Raw genomic sequence first — 20,443 nt, 5'->3', positions numbered from 1 at the left:
CCAACACGACGTCACCAGGGCCAAGAAGGCATAGAAGGCCAGAGGGTTTCTGGAATGAAGAGGCCTTCCACCCAGGGTAGAAGCGGGACTAAGACCGAGATATCGTTTCGAACACTAAATGTTTATTCCTCCTAATCCCGCCTAAGTAACCAACGGCGCAATCATGAATGATAAAGACACTACAATATACAGGTTTTAATAGGCATAGTAGAGGTACCGTCTACAGATAAGAGAAAGAAATCAACATTTTTTTAAACAGTGTTCCGAGGGATGCCCGCTATCACCCTATAGCGTGGGAGGGTTCCCTAGTCCAGGAACCTTCCGGCTTCGACTGTTGTCCTCTTGGCCTTGGCGACGAGTTGTCGCTGGTCTTCTAAATCTTCGAAGACGAGCTTGGCCTACCGCGTTTCGACTATGGGTAGTCGTCGTTCATTTTCGGTGCTTGGTTCACGTACCGCTCCGGTTGCATGTTGTGATTTGCATGGCACTGGAATTTCAGGAGCAAGTGTGCTAGGGTGTCCGGTACGATGCAGAGCGGGCACATGTAGTCATGTGTCATAAGGTAGAGGCGGTGAATCAATGTTCCGCGTGTGTGCGTGTTGCTTACCTTTGCAGTCGACTAATGATCACGCTTTCTTCTTTCGTTTGTTCTGTGTGGGCTGGAGGGAACACCCGTCGCTCCAGTGTTGCAGTAGCGACGAATAAGTGTTTTCTACCACCTCCATCTCTTCAGCCGCGGGTAGGGTATCACGTGGCTCGAGGGCAGCCCGGCTGACGGGCTCACGGGCAGTGGCATGGGCCGCTTCATTTCCTCATAGACCTTCGTGTTCTCGAACCCATATTACGCAAAAGAAATGAAAATATGCTTGAGATTCATTTCACGGTTTCCGCCAAGGGCATTATTCCTGCAATGATGCTACATTTTTACACACTTGCTCAAGCCCCAACGCAATACCTCTAAAAACCTGCTGTGGACGATCTTTTATTCAATGTTCTCAGAACATTTCCACGTGAGTTGAGTCATTGTTTATAGCTTTCGATGCATGGCGTACTCTGTTTACAAAATCTGTATCATGTTTCTCCATGAGTCCACAAGGTCGTCTTGCCCCGCCGCGGTGGTCTAGTGGCTAAGGTACTCGGCTGCTGACCCGCAGGTCGCGGGTTCGAATCCCGGCAGCGGCGGCTGCATTTCCGATGGAGGCGGAAATGTTGTAGGCCCGTGTGCTCAGATTTGGGTGCACGTTAAAGAACCCCAGGTGGTCGAAATTTCCGGAGCCCTCCACAACGGCGTCTCTCATAATCATATAGTGGTTTTGGGACGTTAAACCCCACATATCAATCAACAAGGTCGTCTCGTGCTGAAACACCGAACTACAATTTCATCAGCAAGAATAAAATGCGGATATATACCTTAACTTTACATACCTGATTCTTCGTATGGCAATAGTGGGCAAAAAAAAGACTTGTTGATATTGTCCGCGCAACATACTCTGCAGCAGCTTGCAATATCGGCCGCGACAGTGTGAATAAGTCATCGTCGAATGACGCACAGTATGACGTCAGTCGACCTATCTGTCTCCCAGTGTTTTTTAATGGGAGCAACGCCGCAATGTCGCAAGGCTTACGTAGCTTTATACGATCTCAATCATTGTTCCCGATAGCTCTAACTAACATATTCTCAAACAGAAAAAAAGAAACGCACACAAACTGAGCATACCACAATGTAGAATGAATTTTAGGTAGTGGCGCGTTCTTATTCAATGAATGTTCTCAGTACACTTCATGCCAGTCTTCTTCTTCAACAAAATTTATGCTATTTGGGCAGTTTTGAATTAGTGAAACCCCTAATTACCTACCACAGTTTCTGAAAACGTGATGCGTTAACTAAGCAGCATACATAAGTAAAAATATCAGCCTTTTCGCTACGCCCTCATTTTTGCAATGAAATGTTAGGGACCAACGCGCACAGAAGAGATTATTCTTCTGCCCACCGACGGTCGTTATTGCATGAATATTGTCTAATATGCATGTTCTTTCTTTTTATAGTTTAGCGAATTCTTTTGGATCTGTTTAAATTCACTGCCCTACTACGCATCTGTTTGAATGCGTTAAAATTCAAAGTGCTTTTTTTTTCCCTCTGAAAGTCGGAGGTCGTAAAAGAGGCTCTTAAGGCGTGTGTGCAATTGAAACATTTTTCTGCCTGAAGCTGAGCTTTTCGACAGATAAGATCACTTCGCTTTAATGGAGTCATGGACTTATGTGAGCATGGAAGGGTGAAGTTTATACCGTCCAATACCACGACTAATTTTAGGGTGAACAAATATTTACCCAGGGAAACTGAAAAACGTAGTAACATATTTTCCACTTTTCTGTTTGGCTACACCTATTCATACAAAAAACATATAAAAGGTGCTGATCTGTTCATTCCAGACCAAAAATGAGTAAAAGTAGAAAGAGTAAAGCAAGAATAATGAGACAGTGGGAAAAGAGGCGGATCAGACAAAAATGATTCCAGCCTTTTGCCTAATGACGCTGCTCTAGGAATGTTGCCCTTTTCCCCTGGTGCTAAAATGTAATGCATAGTGTTTCTTTATTTCTAATATCCTCGCTTTGGCTACTCGTGGAATATTTTCATAAAGAGATATTTTTCGCTGGATTTCAGCCGCATTGCTTATAAATTACAACTAGGCAATACCACTTTGGGTAATTTTTTTTTGTCAGTGAAACTTGAAACTTGATCCTGTTAGGCCAATATAAATCTGCGACAAAAAGCTGCGCCCGACAATGAGCTTTTACTTCGTCGCCATAAGCATGTTCATTAGCAGTCTAATTACCTTCGTGCTTTGTAGAATGAATGCAGGGAGAACTTTACGAAGAATTCGTGAATGCGCGTGAGATCTTCGGATCGCAAAAAAAAAGATAAACCTCTGGAAGGAAGAAAGTCTAGCCGACTGCAGAAAGAGCAGACGCAAGCGTCGGTATGTAGAAACTCAGAACGTGGGTCGATTGGGCGACTTTCTTGAAATAATATTGTAGCTAAAATGAAACAGAGAGAACAAATAGAACACCCAGTGTTTTATGTGTTTAGCTTCCTTTGTTTTAGATGCGGAGCATCTAATACTCGAGGCTTCTAGTGCGGCGCCGTCCGCAAGCTTCCTCCTCCTTCTTCCACCATCTGTGCATCCCTTCCTCCTCTACACACCGCGCGCGCTTCACTCCTCCACCATCTGTGCACCCTTCCTCCTCTACACACCCAAGGAGGATTAAAAAAATTGCTGGAGTGGAAATGATTGCGCAGATGTGAAGCCGTTCCTCTGGCAAGATCTAACTAGGGGCATGATAAAGTGTCGCCGTTCAGCGATCGAAAACGAAGCGTTTCCCTCGCACGCCCAACGAGTTTAATGCAACCAACATTTTTGGGGTCTCATAGTGCTCCAAGTGCGCCTTAAAGTCACTAGTTTTCCGTAGTGAGCCTCTAATTGGAGGCAAAGTTCTTTGAAGATTCAGTCATCCATATTTGTTTCTGAGTGTTATTTCGTCAGGAACAACCATCCTTTAATATAGAACTACCGTAGTATTTACATAACGTATCAAAGCCACTTGATCTTTAAGCGGGCACTACCAGAAAAGAGCATGTTTCCGCCATCTTAGCAGTGGCAATAGGTGGCTTCACTTCTGCTGGCAAGGCATCGCAGGAGCTTCCACTCCAGCAACTTTTCTTTAATTCTCCTTGTACACACCGCGTGCGCTTCTCCTCTTCACGAACATTCGCTAGCTGTATAATGTAGCGCGCATGCGCCGTCACGCTTCGAGAACATCGGCAGCTGACGCGCGCGCATGCGCCGTCGCGCTTCGAGAACATCGGCAGCTGACGCGCGCGCATGCGCCGTTGCGCTTCTCCCCCTTCTCGAACATTCGACAGCTGACAGTGCATGCGCCGTCGCGCTGTATATATACTCAAGGTCGGCGCTCACTCGCTCAGTTGCCGCTCGTCGGTTGGTTTGTACGGCGCGTCGACGTCCAAGGTCGCGGTGAAATGAATTCCAACGAATACACAAACACAATGATCGACGTCCCTTCGACCAGCGCCGCCCTTTCGCATACGTGTGTACGTGTTCACTCATTTAACACCCCCTCCTACAACCACGTTAACCAATTTAGCCATCGACCCAAGTAAGTCGCAATTTAACACCCCATTTCACAACCACGTTAACCAATTTAGCCATCGACCCAAGTAAGTCGCACTTGAACACCCCGTTAACCAATTATATGCTCCGCATCCTCCTCAGTGTTCCCCCGAGGGAAGCTGCGGGCAATTTTTTTGAGCAACTGATTCTTCTGGGATCTTGTGCATTGTAATGACATGACTCAGGGTATTGTGCACGTTTAAGAACAACAGGTGGTCCAAATTTCCGGAGCTCTTCACTACGGCGTCTCTCATAATCACATCGTGGTTTTCGGGACGTTAAACCTAAACAATCATCCTCATCCTTTGCGTATTTTGCTCTGCGTGGGTCTTTTCACGCTACCCTGTTGAGCGTTCACGACACCACATGTATAGCTTCGGAGAAAGGAAGTCAAGGAGGTCGAAGGAAGTCAAACAGTTACACAGCATAAAACGTATCCCCAAATCTGTGCGGTATACTAGGGATGAACAGTCGTTTTACCAAAAGCAAGCGCAATGTCAACGCCATAGAATTATTTGCGGTTGTATGTTGCTCATTACCGAACCCAATGCAAAATGTCAGAAAGGAAACACTACGATAAAATGTTCCAAGAATAGAAGTGTAATGATAAATTAAGCAGCCGGCTATAGTTGCCAAACAATACTGTAGCTCTTCCGAAGAAGGCCAGTAAGTGCCACATTAAAGCCACTTGATTGAGTGCTATCACATGTTTTATATGTCTAAATTTCCGTACGAAAATTAGGCCCGCCCTGACAAGGTGTACAACACGCACCATTTATTGCGCCTCCTAAAAAATCATACCGCCACGGCCGGATTGAAAACCATGACATTCGGTCACGAGCAGCGCACCGTACTCACCGTACCACCGAAAACAGTGCGAATAGCAGTGGCAGGACCACAGCCATATTGCGCTTGAATCGTGTGTTCCAGCGGCGTTCTTGCGCCTGATATTGCGCTTGGCGTTAGCACGTGCATACATATAAAGAAATGGTGTATGAAAAAAAAATTGCCCGCAGCTTCCCTCGGGGGAACACTGAGGAGGATGCGGAGCATATAATTGGTTAACGGGGTGTTAAAGTGCGACTTACTTGGGTCGATGGCTAAATTGGTTAACGTGGTTGTGAAATGGGGTGTTAAATTGCGACTTACTTGGGTCGATGGCTAAATTGGTTAACGTGGTTGTAGGAGGGGGTGTTAAATGAGTGAACACGTACACACGTATGCGAAAGGGCGGCGCTGGTCGAAGGGACGTCGATCATTGTGTTTGTGGATTCGTTGGAATTCATTTCACCGCGACCTTGGACGTCGACGCGCCGTACAAACCAACCGACGAGCGGCAACTGAGCGAGCGAGCGCCGACCTTGAGTATATATACAGCACGACGGCGCATGCACTGTCAGCTGTTGAATGTTCTCGAAGCGCGACGCCACATGCGCGTCCACTGGAGAATCAGGAGAATTGTAGATGTCGAACGCGGTGTGTAGAGGAGGAAGGGTGCACAGATGGTGGAGGAGTGAAGCGCGCGCGGTGTGTAGAGGAGGAAGGGATGCACAGATGGTGGAAGAGTGGGCGACGGCGCGACGGCGCATGCGCGCGCGTCAGCTGTCGAATGTTCGAGAAGCGGTGTGGACGGCGCGGACGGCGCGGACGGCGCGGACGGCGCACTACAAGGCGCGAGTATAAGATGCTCCGCATCTAAAAAAGTATAACAGCTTGTTCTTTGACTACGTCATCAGGTTTATTATAGGCCTGCAACGCTATTACATTCGGTGTACGTATTATCTTGGAGGAAAGACGAATGGGCATTTCGGTAAAGCCTGCTTAATTGGCACTTCCCTGTCACGACAGTAGCCGTCGTGTTAGAGCTGTATATACTTTATGACCTCGAAGGAGCGCCACCTTTTTGCGTGTTCACCATTTGTTCCCATGCAGGCAACTGCAAGCGTTTTAGGATCCTTACTCTGAAAGAGTGACCGCGGGCTATTCTTCAGTCGCATCAATCTTCCTTGCCCTCACTAGGAGAGGTGAATCTGGGAGGTCTCACGAAGCAGTCGGTCGCAAACATAATATGCTGTGTTACAACCTGTGAAGAAGCGTATAGCTCCGCCCACAAATCCACGGCTGCCCTACCACTCACCTGTGAAAAACGGTCATGTTGGGTGGTTTCCAGTCACAACGTAAATACTTTTCCTTGCTAACGTCATTATTACGCGTATTAGGAGTTAAACGTTCGTCGTCATTGCCTATAAAACAGTATATTTTGCTGAGTATCAATGTCATAATCTCTCTTGAAGTTTCATGATATACATCCCGGCTTCAATGTCCCAAAACCTTTATATGATTATGAGAGACGCTGTAGTAGAGGACTCCGGAAATATCGACTACCCGGTGTTCTTTAACTTTTGAAGTTTACTAGAACGTTCAAATTTCGAACAAAAAAAAAACTTATAGTTATTTTCGCTATGTAAAAACACCGACTCTCTTCGGCTTCCGCTTTAGTCCATCAATGCAGCTAAAGAGTAGTGGAAACCCTTGAACATTAGCTCGCAGACGTCCGACACTTTTCTCTGTGTGTTTAGCATCTCACATGAACAATATTTTACTTTAAGCTTTAGACAAAATTTGGACAGGTTTTCCTGCATTGCGCACGCCCTTCTTTTTCCCGAAAATGGAAGAAGAGACTTTTCTTGTTCTCAGACAACTGAAAAACATGTTTTACGCTTCGTTGCTAGAGGATGTAAATGAAGTGACCGGAAGTGTCTCGAGGTGCAACGCTTGTCGCTTCCAAAAGGCTAATAAACTGTTGTGAACGCTAGAGAAGTGCATAACGTCACAAAATGAGGAAGCGCTATTGGACGGAGCACTGATGCAAATTTGGTTTGGGATGTACGGCGACTGCGGTGGGTGGAGCACACATTTTGATTAGGTTGCATCCGACCGTAGTGCACTAAGAGCCGAAGTGACCGATGGTAAGTGGTCAGTTGCAGTCGCAAAGCTAGCGATCGCAACTGACCGCACAGCTTTCATCGCAACTGACCGCAACTGATCGCATAGCGTTGCGACCGCTACTGATCACTACATATAAACACTGATAACGTTTCATACCGTACGTACCGAAAGAAAAAAAAGTAATGTCTTCCGCTCGTGCTGAATGTTCTCAGCTTTCGCGATTTTTTAACGAGGATGGATAACAACAAATCCCTTTGCGTGTTTATTTATATTATTTTATTTATTTTACTTTTTTATGTGCTCATTTTTCTTGGTTGTGCCTACAAGCTATATACGGTTTCAATGTAACAAACACCAGGACGTGTCATTTTGAGATAATACTTGTGACGCAGCTATTACTTCGATTTCCTGTCAATTCTTTATATCGTTGTTCAGTTGGAGTTTACTTTAGTGCAGTAACAGTGTGACAGCTGAAGTAAGACGTGCTCCACTGCTGACCTGCAGGTCGCGGGATTGAATCCGGGCCGTTGCGGCCGCATTTTTTTATGGAGGCGATCGACAACGCTATAGAGGCCCGTGTATACTTAGACTTAAGTGCACGGCAAAGAACCGCAGTGTGGTATAAACTTTCCTAGCCCTCTATAATATGGCGTCTCTCATAATAAAGTGGTACTTTTGACATGACAAAGGCCAACAATAGTTACGATGCCCTGAAATTTCTCACAGGGTGAGCTGCACATATAGTTGCAATAGTTGCGTATAGCAAACTATGCTAACTGCGTAGTTAACGATGCAACAAACATCGAACTTTCCCACTACTAGACAAAGCCTGTTGACAATAAAGGGCCATATGCTGAAAAAGTGAATCCAGTTTGGGGCAAACTTCGCCGCTCTTACAAAGGGGCCCGAGTGCGTGCAGTGTAGGTCCGGGCAGAAGCGAAAGACCCGTTTTTCGGTATTCGTAAATGACGTCGAACGGCGCAAATTGTATCCTTCAACTTTTCTTTCCTTTATTGATGCAGCGCCAGCTTTCAATCCCCATGAGTTACCGTACTTCCCAGTTTTATTATTTAACTTTTGCGGGTCCACACGGCGCAGGCAGTTTGTCACCAAGAGGCATTGACTTGCAGATGTGGGCATGCGAAATGATCGACGGTGTCGCCCTTCTCGCGCGCTTCTTCTTCTGTTCTTATTATTACATTGTGCGCCAGCCTTCGGACCAACTCATATTGGCGCGGACCCTCCCTGTCTGTCGATCACGAAAAAAAAAACAGTAATCGCGACAATAGTGCTGTCCGCCTCCAACTGGACAGGCGCTTGCTGTCACGAGGAGGGATGACCGATTTCACTCAGTTCCTTTCTCATTGAAACGCAAGGCCACGTCCCTCACGTCAGCTTTCTTGTAGTTATTGTCTTACCGCAAAATCAGAAGACAAAAACTCAATCGCAAGGGCATGCCGGAAAATGAAGGACCATTGCCTGTACGTTTGTGTACACAGCCTCGGGATGTAACGATTATTCCATGACAGGTATCTGTCCGATAGAAGGTGCGTTTCAAAGCTGCACACACAGATCCTCAAGGTATGTTTTGCTATTGTTCTTTTCTTGCTATCAAGCCATATTGTTTTGCTATCTACCTTCTTGCTTCCGTATGACAATTTCTCAAGATTTAAAAAGCAGAGTCACGCACGGTCTTTCAAATACACGATATTTTAAATAATTTAATGCGACAGCGTTTAGGAGCTGGTTTTGTATCGGTATTGGGGTCGGAATCAGCGTCGGCGTCTTTGTTTGTTAGCAATAAGTAAGTGCTGTCCGTGAGCGAAAAACAGAGAAATATGCAAATAAAATGAATAAAAAAACCTTCCGTTTGGGTGGGAATCTAAATTAGTCCTTCTGCATTGCCAGCAGATGGTGTGCCAAGGAGCCACATCATTTTTATTACCAGTTTGACAAAGCTTACAAAGAGTTATGCCATTGGAGGTCACTATTTGAGAAAAATAAAATAATATGTTAATGAATGTTAACGAGTGTTAATAATGATAATATAATGTTATGTAGTAGTTGGAGTTTTCTAAACGCCTCTATTTGTGCATAGAAGAAGCGCACAGTCATGCCATGTTGCAAACTTGTAAATCGCACAACGAGTGAGTTTTTGAAAGGCCCACCTATTACAAAGCGCTCCGGCATATTAGTTCAGCAGCAGCTGCATAAGTTCGGGTGTGGACTTAAAAACACTAAGTGGGTCTTTCACTAGTTCGCAGAAGGAGAAAGGTTGGTGTCATGGACACTTCTCAAATGTACTCGCCATAGGGAAATCAAAGCCTGAAAGCGGACCACAAAAGTGTCTTTTCTTGCGACATGGATAAGTGTCAACCGACAAGCAAAGTAAGGCTAGCGATTGAAAAGACGATGCGAACACGTACCATTACCCTCTCGCGTGCTACTCTTAAAAAGGGAAATCTCAAGCACACGAAGTCTGCCATGTGAACTTTCACGTTTATTCCGATCAGAACACTGTGCATGTGTGCATGTGTATTTTTTCCTCAACAATTTTTTTATCTCTCTATATCCTTTTTTCGGTCCCTATTTCCCAAACCCTGTACAGGGTAGCAAATCAGTTCTTCTAAGTTAAATTCCCTGTCTTTTCCTTTTATTTATTTCTCTCTCTCTCTCTCTTCACGTATATTACCTGTGTGCATGTAATTAACGTCCAACGCGAACGTTGAGAAACGCACAAACTAAGGTATTTCGAATACCCCGCTAACATGTTGAAAGAAAAGTGGAAATGGTGGAAACGTATGTAAAGGTAAAAGTAAGAACATAGTTTATTAAGTGCTGTAGTTTAACGTTGAAGAAGAAAGTCTACAGAAAAAAGGTGGGGAGGTTAACCAGTACAGGATAACCGGTTTGCTACCCTACTCGTAGAAACGGGATGAGAGAGATTGAGAGAGTGATGGAGTGTGACTGACTGCGTGCTTGAGTGTGATGTGTGATGTGCTGTCTTTACTTATTTTCCCTCTCTTTTCTGTCCCTCTGTTTACCGTGAAAAAACGGCGATGTGATTATGGAGATTGCCGCAGTGAAGGCTAACTAGTTCAACCAGGCCTTTCGAGCTCCCGGCGTTCTTTGAAGTGCACCTACGGCTAAGTAGGCGTACCTGAAGCGTTTCACCTCCGTCTCATCTTCAATGTGGACTCCGCGACCCGCATTTGACCTCGCGAGCATCGAGAAAAACTAAATTCAATACCCGGTATGAGCGAGGAAAAAAATAAAAAGATATTTGTTGAGAAATATAAATAATCAAATGAAATCCTGTAGTGCCCCACATTTTTTCATAATCAAACGAATTTCCCGTGTATCGCTGTAGTCATATTTTCTAGAATAAAGCAGTGCACTAAGCTTCGATAAGCAGCCTAGTTTCTGTGCTGCTGTAAGATAAGGGCCGATGCAGCGGTGGGAAATGACTGCGGAGACGTCCGCGCTCATGTAACAACGGTAGGCTTGTTTGTGTGCTTTGCTCGAGTTCTTTTCCATCATGTGCACGCAGGAAATTTTCCGGAGATGTAATCAGTGCTTAGAGATATACTATTCCTCGAGGGAGAACCGGAAGCATGAGTCTGCAATGAAAAAATTTCCATAACGCACTTGACTAGACACTGTTTCTGATCTCTAACTTCTTTGTCTTGTTTACCAAGCTCACAAAAAAAGTCCATTGCAGAATCTGCACAGCAAGGCGGAAATTCGTTTGGTCTGTTCAGAAAGAAAAGTACTTAATGATTTAGGGTACTTAGTACTCCACTATGGGAGAGCATGCCGTCCCAGAAGGTAGATCTGTTGGTTCCAAGAGTAAGATACGACCGTGAAGTGAAATTAGGAGTCACTTACAGACTGAATGATGACTAGAGCCTCCGCATACGTTCGCAGTCGGTCGCACAACGTCGCCATTATTAAAATCTCAATCTGCCCACTGAAAAAAATTTTTGTTCGATTTGTTCTAAATTGAGAACGCCTACACTTTGACCTTATCGTACGTGTTTCACGTCTTGTGTAGAAAGGAATTAAAGAAAAAAAAACTGAGCGAGCCTGTAGCTTCTGTAATATTTTGGGCCATTTCATTTGATCGTATTCGTATTCTATTGAATAGCTGGCTCTAACGTCACCTGCATTACTATGCTACTGCAGTTGCATAAAAAGAAAAGGCTGAAAGAACAAGACGTGTCAATCAAGCCCCGGTGTGCACTTTAAAATATCTAATGTAATTGGTTATATTAACAGTTCCGAAAATTCACCGTTTCCATATCAAAAGTTTAGAACGAACATTTCACAATGTCCCCCGAAGAAAAGCCTGACTTTTTCTTCGAGCCCCCGCAAGGCGTGCGTAATCAATTCGGTGTCACAAGAATTGTTTACCGTTTGTGCATTGACGTCAAGCTATTGGAGAAAGTGAAGCAGAAACTAAATTACTACTAATAATAAAATCGCGTGACAAGTGTCATAGAATCTACAAGATGTTTTATCTCGACCAAAGCTCCCCAGAAATTCAAGAAGTGTCGGATAGACTGCAAACTTGAAAAGTATCTACGATATGGAACTTCCGCTACGTTATATGTGCATATTCACTAAAACTAAGTCATTTCAGAATGATTTCTTTCCCAAAACTATATAGCATACTGGAACATACTTTCTTCAAATACAGTCATTATGTCGCCAAACTTCGCTCAAGCTCTGGAAGAGTATATTTTTTGTTAGATTGCATGTTTTCTTAGTGCAGATGTTTCATTTCTCTACGTATGAGCGCTATTAATGTTATGCATTCATGTACGTTCAAAACTGTACTACTGCATTTATTAAATCATCCTTCTTCTTTTGTGTGTTCTGCCCTCTTGCATGCTAAGTCCAAGTTGGCCTGCTGTACTTTGAAATAGATGAATTGATAAGTATTACACGTGATATGCTTTATATTTATTCTAACAGAAGCTATCTAAACACGCTTAACGTTGGGTCAATACTAATGAATTTTTTTCAGAAACCTTGCTTCTGAGTGCGGTTTTACGCTAACAGGGAGTTCGCTTGCTATATTTCGTTGGAGGTGTGTGTCATCACCAACTTCAATCTACGGTTCCAGCGCTTGTGCTATAAGCTCGAGTCAAAGATGCTAACGCACATATTTGCGTTCTCGCAATTAGAGTTCACCCCTTGTATTTAAAATTGATTTTTTCTCAGTGTGCATGGCTTCAACGGGCCTATAGCTGTCGTTTGCGGGCATCACATGCTGCCTTCTTCGCTAGCGAAAAACGTAGGTAATACCACATAGTGCATAGCCAGCTGTTGCATAATGAGCGCACGCTCACGTCAAAAAGAGGTCGTCTTCCTCTTTTTCTTTGAGTGCCTTTATGATGATATTAGGCACGCGCATTGCTACAGTGACTAGAGAAACAGAATATAAACTAGGTATAAAGATTGGCAGATGAGAAATAGAGACAAGTGTAAAATAGAAAGAAAAGTAAAAGCCAGTAGAAGAAAAACAAAAAATGCAGAAAAAAATGGAAAATAGAATAAGAAATAAAGAGGGAAAGAAAGAAAGAGAAAACAAAAGGGAAATAACAAAGGCTGCCCAGCTCCGCCATTCTTTCAGGCTTGTCATTGGTATGGTGAATCTGCATGCCTTCATTTTTAAACGTCGTCTGTGTTTCCATTTCCATCCACAAGTCATTGTTAGCAGGCTGAAGTGTAAAGGCTATTTCGATATTAAAATACACCGTCACCTGTTGGTCTTAGTCAGCGTTGTTTGTGCCTAAAGTTTGATCGCCGATTCCGTATAAGTTATGCTGGCCGAACGTGTTAACCACTACGAAGCCACTTGTTTTTCGTTATTCACGTTATGGGCCCATAGAGGCCAGCCGGCGGCATACCTTCATAATTACATCATTCCTTGAATCGATTCTGCTGAAACTCATCGAACAACTGCATCTCCAGGAAAGCATGTCACGTACTCTGAACGCGACTGTTTTCTTCTTTTTCTGAGTCCCTGTCGCACTAACCGCAGGGGCTGTTTGGACATGGCCGGATGTCGGGCGCCAGGCTGCCGGTCCCGTTCCAGTGGGCGCCATGTGGTCTTTTCGCCGGCCTTGTCTTGCACCTTGCGGGCACTCTGCGGCCATTCTGCCGATCACGTAGCGGGTCATCTCTGAAGAGCCACCGATTACGAAGATAGAGAGAAACAGAGAGGGACAAACAAAAGGAATAAAACCACACACACACCCCGCAATAGCAGCAGCAGCTGCTGCTATACTGCTGCATCCGACGACCAGCCGGCCTTCGGTAAGTTCATACTAGCACTCGCTGCTGCTGGCAACACTGCATACTTGAAACTTGCCATGCGTAAAGACAACGTTTCAATCATAAGGGGATGGAAGTGCAGAAATATATGAAATTAGTTTGTTTGGTGTGAGGTGCGAGAGAGAGAGAGAGAGAGAACAAAACGAGGGAAAGGCAAGGAGTTTAACCAGGAATTGGAGCATCCGGTTTGCTACCCTGCATTAAGGGAAGAGAGAATGGGGAATAAAGATGGGAAAGAAAGCGAAGAGTGAAGTAGACGCGCGAAATTGCAAACATAAAAAAAATGAGCTGAGGTGCTATAGCCTATTCAATACGCCACTACCACCGCGAAAACTTAAGTGAGGCCTTCACTGATTTTCTGTGCAAAGACAGATTATGTCGCCTTTCAAGCATTGATTGTTCTGACAAAAAATCTCTCGTCAAGATGAGCTAACACAGCAGCTAGCTGCCATCTTTCCACGCTGTAACTAGGGCAAAATAATGACATAAATAGGAGGAAAATCGTAATTGGTTCGTTAATTAACCTTCATTCAAGCACATGGGTGCCATTTAAAATTGTCCCTTTCTGAAATGCAGCTGCCGTGTCTGGGAAGAGGGGAAGCAATTTCTTGGAATCTATTATTCAAGGCGACCCGCGTTAACGCTGACAACCTTCGTGCCCGTGACCCTAGTTTAAACAAGCACAGGAGGGGTCCAACCACAGGCCTATGCCACGTTCCTCTTCAGTGGGGGTGGTGAAGGTTCGTTGCAGCGGCCTCCTCTCTGTTACTTCAATGTGTGGGGCTGACTTTGCCCTCTGCTTAGGTTATTAAGAGTCCCCCACCCCCCGTACGCACGCTTAAGAGCTTATTAAGCAAAAATGGTGGCTTGTCTTAAAGATCCCCTTTGATGATTAGGGGTGGGGGCCCACCCCTTCTACCTCGCACGCATGCGTATGGGCAGAGTGGTACCTCGATACGCATAATCAGAGTCGAAGTGCAAATGAACTGTGTTAAAACAGTCCCTGGATGAGAACATTCGTTGGACTCTAACATGAAGTGGCTACGAATAATTTTATACACAGCACTGTTCATAAAGGGGACAGGAATCACCATAGTGATAAATCATTTGAACCACATATCTTTTTTTGGGAGTAGTAACTGTTTGCTCCATTCCCAAGTACACACAATAGGCATTTTCTTCTCGTTTTATATTTTTTTCCAACACACGAGACTACGAAGTCGAAAGTTTAGGTAACACTAACTCTAGCAACACAACGAGCCGCCTGCTAGAGAGCCGGCTGCCGTCAGTTACATTCCTTTTAAATGCGAAGCATTTCTTACTGAACATCGGCGACATTGAGCACATCTATCTATCTATCTATCTATCTATCTATCTATCTATCTATCTATCTATCTATCTATCTATCTATCTATCTATCTATCTGGCACTTACGTTTGGGGGGCCTCGTGGTCACCCCCTTAAATTAGAATGGTAAGGTAGGATGGTTGACCATGAGAAGCGCTGGTCAAGACATGAATATTGTCACAATCCCGTGACGTACGTCGTCCAACACTTCCCGCCAGACAGTGGCATATACACATTGGCGGGTATGTGCCGCTGGCATGCGGGTATGTGCCACAGGTGATTGACACTTAGTATCTACCCAGGAACAACGAGAATACGCATTGGTAATTTTAACGGGCGAGCGTTAAGAAATACCCGACATCGGTAGCGTTCATCCGACGAACGCAAAGAATAAATGTCGGGGTCCCAGCTGGAATCGAACCCAAGTATTTTGCGTGGCAATGAAGCATTTTACCACAGAGCTACGCCAGATCTCGGAAGTACATTTCAAATAATCGCATGTTTTATAGACGCTGATCTTTGTGAAACGTCTATAGTTGTTGCAATGCTGCATACCCAATTTTGTAAACATTACTTATGTACTCCTTTGAAACAGCCGTCACGTTGAGTTTACGTCAATTGGGGTTAGTTGTCATGTGCTCAAGTTGATTTATGTAGCAGGGTCCAGGGCGAGCATCTTCGCGAGCATCAGCGCTTCATATCCGCTTCTGGTGTTGCTCATACGCATGTTCCAGTTGGCATGGTAGCGCATGTGCGAAGAACTGGTTATATAAACATCTGCAACTCTTCAACTGTCTGTGCGTGCAACATTTGTACATATATTTAGCGTCATTTCATGACGTGTCGCTCAATAAAAAAAGTTCAACGCGGTCACCTTCCCTCCGCATGCTTCGCATAACGTCGATTCCCAGGTAGTACGTGGGATCTTCCGAATGTTTTAGCGTGGTTGTAATGGGCGATTGAGCCAGTGACACGTCACTGCTCGACTTAGCTGCAAACGTCGGAACACTGGACACTTCTGTTTCCTTTCGCGTAGCTTACGACACTACACACCAAAGCAAACGAACAAAAGAAATAAAAGAGTAGCTATGTGCTGGCCGGATTCCTGTATGGTTAACCAGCCAATGAATGTCTCTTGTTTTTGTGTTGTCCATTCATCGAATGCTGTGAACTGATATTTTCGGAAATAGAGGCACCTACGTCTCCAAGCATTACACACGATTAAGTAAGCAGCACGTTCCTTAAGACAAATCGTCCGATGCACATGCGGCTCCTATCTTTGAGGGGCAGGTGAATAATAAAATAAATGAGAGTAGTACGGCATTTGAAACACAGAGCACGAGGTAAATGTTTCGTACAAAGAGCCGAGATTAGCTGCGCACAGGTAAAATGATGGCAGGTTTAGTGAAATGAGAACTTCTCTGATAATTCCAGGGTCGAGGAACTGAACCGCAAATACCATCAAATGAGTCGCGCCGAACTCGCGTGCGCATTTTCGCTAAAACAATGCAGCTCCTCGCGTTGTCGTTTGAGGAGTATGGAGCAAAAAAAATTGATACTGTCACGGTTGAATGCGGCAATACGAAAAGAAAATGTACAGGCAAGAAGGCAGAGTACGCGAGTTTCCCCGTCTAAATGATGCCGCAGCGACGGCATAGGCGACGAGCGTCACAGATTCTCCGCAGATACGCTTGTACCTTCGCACGATTTCTTGGGTGCCGTGGCATTCACCGCCTACACTACATGAATTTTTCTGGAGTACCCAGATGGAAGGCGACGCCTGTGGCCTTTCCTATACGTTCGACTCCGGTCGATGGAACCCCATTTGCTTAATGCCGGGACGACGCCAAAATAGCGCCCGAGACGATGAATATTTAGGCCTATCACTGTCATCTTCGTTGATATTTTCTATCCCGCTGAGCATATGCTAGATGAGGCCTATTCATTGTGTCCATAAGCTATATTGCCTACACAGATGGGCTATCTAATGAATTAAGCGTTTAACGTTGTCAAGACGCGGTGGTCTAGTGGCTAAGGTCCTCGGCTGCTGACCCGCAGGTTGTGGGATCGAATCCCGGCTGCGGCAGCTGCGCTTCTGATGGAGGCGGGAATGTTGTAGGCCGGTGTGCTCAGGTTTAGGTGCATGTTAAAGAACCCTAGGTGGTCGCAATTTCCAGAGCCCTCCACTACGGCATCTCTCATAATCATATGGTAGTTTTGGGACCTTAAACCCCACATATCAATCAATCAGCGTTTAACGCTGTGCTTCCATAGCATCTTCCGCCTTATGGAGAGACGCCTCGCAGCTTTAAAACGAGAATTAAACATAAAAAAGTTTAGCTTCAGTGGTGAAATAGACATAAAGTGTACAAAATACGGTAACAGGTGCTTTCTAAGATAAACAAGCTCGGTACCTATTGATCCACGTAGTCTAATACTTATTACGTAATATAGAGTAGGCTAGTGTGTAGGGGCCTTCTCAATTGTTGGAAGCTTGATTTCGCTCAACGCGGCTCTGAATGTACACTGCACATACGTCTCTCTCTCTCTGTTTGTTTTCATAAGTTTTGAACAAGGGATACACTATCACGGAACTGTATCCGTGCCTTCTTAGTCCCAGTAAAGGGAATGAATAAATTGTTCCTGCCTATTCTAAAATCACCTAAGCGAGGCTGGTATGACTGATAAAGACAGCATGATACGCAGTAATACAACCTATCGAATAATTTTGCCAACTGACGTTTGCTCGTCTTCTTATAGCCTCGAAGGTTTTGCGTCACCTAAAGTGAACTAAAATCTTTATGGCAGTAGGAAAAAGTTGTTATAGAATACCTAAATTATGGATGCGTGATACATGTTTCGAATTTTCAACAGGTTTTTACTGCAACCTCACCTGACTTTGGACTTCCGTCCTCGCTTATGAAACATGCAAAGGATATACATAAGTTACACAACAGGGCTTTAGTGCTTCAGGGCTTATACGGCTGCAGCGCATGCTCGTTGAAGCTAGTGTAAGGGCTGAACATCCGGTAAAATAACGCTTAGGGCGCAAGAAAGCACAACAAACTCTAACCTTTAGCGAAAAGCCGATGGCACTGCGGCTCGAGCCTTGCGTGGAATAAAACTGAAACTTTTATTGTTCCTATAAACGCACTTTTGGGTTTTCCAGAGCCGTTGTTATAGCTTCAGGCCAGTAAGGTAGTTGGCTAAGAAAAGGACACTTTGTTCATTAGTGTGTAACCATGGTTGCCCGTGGTTCTATTTCTCATTGTTTGGGGAAAGAGGAAGGAACAGGGGGAAAAGGAAAGGCATTGATGTTAAGTAGTCTAAACAACCGATTTGCTACCCTGCACTGGGGACAGGAATAAAGAAGTTTGAAAGATGGAGACAGAGAGGGGGGGATAGGAGAGCAAGCATACACAAAGTCGCACTTTGGTCATCATAAATGTTTTAGGGTAGGAGGGAGTAAAACAGAACAAAAATTTAAAAAGGTCAATATTATTTTTATTTCACTCATTACAATTAAAAGTCAATGCAGAAACTTTCGTTTCTGTACAAAATATGTGCTACATAAATATGACAATGTTGCCACAGTTGAAAAGGGTGTTTCAAAAAAATTCCGCCATATCCACGAAGTGAATGATGATGAGTGGGCGAAGCTCCGGAGGTAAACCTGGTAAACCATGAATCCTCTGTACATTTTGCCCACTTGATTTTATTACATCGCTCCCCTAGCGTACGTCGCCGCACTAAATCGAACGATTGCCTTCAACCAATGACACGCGCCATATGTGACATCATTCCTATTTTATGAGATCTTGCGTCTTTCATCAACTACAAGTACCGCTTTATAGTTTATAACATCTTGCATCTTTTCATCATCAGCTACAAGTACCACCATCTAGTAAACACTACAAGAACTAAACGAGAGGTGGCTACATACAGGAGACGGTACCGCCATCTAGTGAACACTGCAAGAACTAAACTAGAGGTGGCTACATACAGGGGACGGTACCGCCATCTAGTGAACACTGCAAGAACTAAACTAGAGGTGGCTACATACAGGGGACGCACAGCCCACGCCTTAAGGAGCTTTGCCCCTAAAAGAATTAGACAATGCACCAGATGTCTCATTTTGCCCCAACCTGTGCAGCAAAGGGAGACACAGCGTGGGGCAAAACTAGTCAGTGTGAAAAAATTTTATGTCTTCAGATTCTGCAGTACAAGCACCTGAAATTCACACCGTGAGCCTCTACGCAGTCTTCATGAGCCCATTCCTCGCACTCCACTCAATGAATCCAGACTAAGGCAAAACCTGGGGCTGTGTTGCTCCAAAACCGATCAAGCCCGCCCAGTCTTTCTTTGTGCCAATGGTATCTTTCGTTAAATGCTCACACATCATTAGGTTATTAAATTATTGGAGGCTAGATCTCCTTTTGCCGTTTTGATGCAGAACTGCGCGGCCATTTTGTCTTTCATTTTAGTCAGCCAGGCTTTGTGAGGTGATGAATTTCGGATTTTTATCGCTTGTTATTTTAAAAATTTCAGTATCAAAATTATTTCATTAAAACTTGATTCCGAGACGTGCTTGTGACCACCTTGACTAGGAGATTCTTTTAATGTTTTCATGCAACTCTTCAGATCATCCTCGGGAACGCGGAACAGCTTTATGTATACCGTGAATGAAGTGAGTCCTGTCCTCAACAACAGCAGTCAGTGCTTTTAGGGGTGAAGCTCCTTATAACGGCACCCGTTCGTCTCCCGTAGTATGTAACAAGTATAAGATTTTGACCTCCAAGGTGGTGCCGGTGAGAGACTTCTTCTGTGCGTTGTTGAACAATAAAAAATAGTGCTCAATGTACATGTCAATGGCTGCTAATGGGGAATGAGAGACAGGAGCATTCGGCATTTAGTTAACGCGCAGGCTGCGATCACCATTAGCAGCCATTGGCATGTACATTGAGCATTATCTGACAAGAAAGGGTTGGTACGTTATACTCGCTGGGTGTAATCTCCTTAGCTTTAGAAAGGTTTAGCGAGCGTTGAGCCGCAGTGCCATCAATACAATGAACTTGTATATACCATGAATGAACTCGAGGTGGTTAAAAATGGGAAGTAGATACAAAGCGCAAGCCGTAAGAAAGTAAAAGCCAAATTCTCCGCCTCGCATTTCCCATTAGCAGCCATTGGCATGTACATTGAGCACTATCTGTCTGAAAAAGTTTGCTACGTCATACTCGCTGGGCGTAACCTCCTTGGTTTTCGAAAGGTTTAGCGAGCGTTCGGCCGCAGTGCCATGAATACAGTGAACTAGTATATACCATGAACTCGAGGTGCTTAAAGGTGGGAAGTGGACCCGAAGCGCAAGCCGTAAGAAAGTGTACGTGTCCCACCTCTCGTTTAGTCCTTGGAATGTCCGCTGGATGGCGATGCTTCTATGTGGGGAATCTATGATGAAAAGATGCGAGATGGTGGTACTTGGAGTGTTGAATAGATGGACGAACGGACACATAGACAGATGCATGGATGGACGCATGAACGGACGCAGGGGCGGATGCATGGACGAACGCAGGGACGTATGCACGAACAGACGCACGCAGGGACGGGCTGATGGACGC

The 20,443-nt window shown here is 44.7% G+C and overlaps 1 protein-coding gene across 5 annotated transcripts in view; it reads left to right on the top strand.

Annotated features, from left to right (window-relative positions):
- Window positions 1–20,443, top strand: part of LOC119178092 (calcitonin gene-related peptide type 1 receptor-like) — a 184,791-nt gene that overhangs the window by 99,352 nt on the left and 64,996 nt on the right. For all 5 annotated transcript variants that reach the window (XR_012893934.1, XM_075887534.1, XM_075887535.1 and 2 more), the window contains one exon: window positions 13,186–13,460. The gene's annotated coding sequence lies outside the window, so the exon portion shown is untranslated. The remainder of the gene's footprint in view (window positions 1–13,185; window positions 13,461–20,443) is intronic.

This window comes from Rhipicephalus microplus, chromosome 1 (genome assembly GCF_043290135.1).
Source record: "Rhipicephalus microplus isolate Deutch F79 chromosome 1, USDA_Rmic, whole genome shotgun sequence".
NCBI classification, from domain to species: Eukaryota; Metazoa; Arthropoda; class Arachnida; order Ixodida; family Ixodidae; genus Rhipicephalus; species Rhipicephalus microplus.
Note: the sequence above shows the minus strand (reverse complement) of the source record. Positions and strands in the feature narration are given on the sequence as shown.